This window comes from Mandrillus leucophaeus, unplaced genomic scaffold, assembly GCF_000951045.1.
Source record: "Mandrillus leucophaeus isolate KB7577 unplaced genomic scaffold, Mleu.le_1.0 Scaffold2, whole genome shotgun sequence".
Taxonomy (NCBI): Eukaryota; Metazoa; Chordata; class Mammalia; order Primates; family Cercopithecidae; genus Mandrillus; species Mandrillus leucophaeus.
In genome coordinates this window covers 559,793-561,855 of record NW_012102031.1, presented here as the reverse complement: position 1 = coordinate 561,855, position 2,063 = coordinate 559,793, and the positions used below count along the sequence as shown (strand labels likewise).

The following is a 2,063-nucleotide window of genomic DNA, read 5'->3' as shown; positions in this document are numbered from 1 at the left end:
TACGTGTACTTCTTGGTTTCATCATACAAGAGAAGCACAAAAGCACCACCCATGCCTCTGAGAACATTGGACCATGCACCCTTGAAGAAAGCTTTTGCCTCCTTCATCATGAGTAATCTTCCTCCAGCAGTCAGGTGTGCCTGTGTACATGATATCAGTTCCTTTGCATCCTGACTGCATCATCATGCAGCGGCGAACGGTGTTAAATGGATAGGAAGTCAACCTAGCAATGGCAGTGACAGTCTGTGCATCATCCAGCTGATGACGATGTGAGTGTCCTTGGGATCTGGAAGCTTTCCCTTTGCAGTGTCATAGATACTGAAGTAGGCAGCAGGCAGCTCGATAGATAATACCTTGCACAGACGTGTTAAAGCCTTGGTACAGTCTCTTAATCTCATCAGATTTGTAGATCTTAACCAGGCGGTCACCAAAGACTTGGAATTCCCTTTCAGCTCTAGCTTTGCCCACATCAGCTGCTAGACGAGTATGGGCAAAATCAAGAGGGTACACAAAACACAAGGACATGGCCCCAGTGGTACCGCCTGATGCCAGATTCCCTGCAAAGTAGCACCAAAACTGGGACCTCTTGTCCATACCACCCAGGAAGAGCCTCTTGTATTTATCTTTGAAGGCGAAGTTAAGAGCCTGGGTGGGGGAAGTATCTGATGACATTGACCAGGTTACTGCACCAAAAGGACAGGACTCCCTGCTCCTTGGGAATATAGACCATGCAGTCTATAATGCCCTTGTATTGCTTATCTGCAGTGATCTGCTTGCTGGCATGCTGCACCTGTAGCAGCAGCTTGACCCACTTGATGGGTGTTACTGCTGTCTTGGAGATGGCTGTGGCCCCTCCACCTGCCAGGGAGCCCTTGGCGAAGGACACAGCGGCATCCGTCATACTGAAAAGAGGAGGCAGGCTGCTGTGGGATGGGACTGGTCTGGGAACCGGCTTTTGACTCTGGGACTGCCTGTGAAGCCATTTCTAATTTGGTGTTTGGGTGTCTTCTCGCTTCTCTCTACTTTGCTGCTTGTGTGTTGGAGGAAGGGAAGGAGGCATGTTTTAAAAAACAAAACACAGAAACGCTGATTTTTGTGGTCCTTTGAATTACGGTCATGGGATCCATTTTGTGCTCCTGAATACTTAATAGCATTTATTGAATACTTAAATATTTCAAGTACTGTTCTTAGTTCCAAGAGCTTTATACTGTAGTTAAAACCACTCTATCGGCCAGGTATGGTGGCTCACGCCTGTAATCCCGCACTTTGGGAGGCCATGGCCAGTGGATACATGAGACCAGGAGTTCAAGACCAGCCTGGCCGACATGGTGAAACCCCCACCTCTAGTAAAAATATGAAAAATTAGCTGGGCATGGTGGTGCACGTCTGTAATCCCAGTGACTCAGGAGGCTGAGGCACGAGAATTGCTTGAGCCTGGGAGGCAGAGGGGAGGTTATAGTGAGCTGAGATCGTGACACTACACTCCAGCCTGGGTAACAGGGTGAGCTCAAAGTATAATAAAACAAAAAAAACTCAGTCTATCTACAGTGAAGATCAGTACTGTTTCCCTCATTTCACAGGTGGGAAAACAAAAAGAAGTAATTTGCTTAAAGTGCGTGTGGGAGAGCTTGAATTTAGATTTGAACTTAGGTACTGTGCATTAACTCCTCTACTCCAGCTGTCCCTCAAAAAAGAAAAGGATTCTTTCTCTGTGTTCTTCTCACCAAAGAAGGACCTATTAGTACCCTAGCTTCCTGGATAGAAACTAAAGAACCAGAGATAGTGGTGCACATCTGTAGTCCCACCTATTCGAGAGGCTGAGGTGGGAGGATTACTTGAGGCCAGGAGTTCAAGACCACACTGAGCAAGATACTGGGACCTCATCTCACAAAATAAAATTTAAGAAAAGAAAGAAAAATGAAACTATAGCCAGGCATGGTGGCACATGCCTGTAATCCCAGCTACTTGGGAGGCTGAGGCAGGGGAATCGCTTGAACCCAAGGAGGCAGAGGTTGCAGTGAGACGAGATCACACCATTGCACTCCAGCCTGGGCAACAAGAGC

The 2,063-nt window shown here is 47.4% G+C and overlaps 1 protein-coding gene and 1 pseudogene across 2 annotated transcripts in view; one reads left to right on the top strand and one right to left on the bottom strand.

Annotated features, from left to right (window-relative positions):
* Positions 1 to 901, bottom strand: part of LOC105538808 — a 2,784-nt pseudogene extending 1,883 nt beyond the window's left edge. Inside the window, exon 1 of the transcript XR_001005968.1 lies at positions 4 to 901. The product of XR_001005968.1 is annotated as an ADP/ATP translocase 2-like (transcript). The remainder of the gene's footprint in view (positions 1 to 3) is intronic.
* WBP2NL (WBP2 N-terminal like) overlaps positions 1 to 2,063 on the top strand; it is a 56,960-nt gene that overhangs the window by 2,430 nt on the left and 52,467 nt on the right.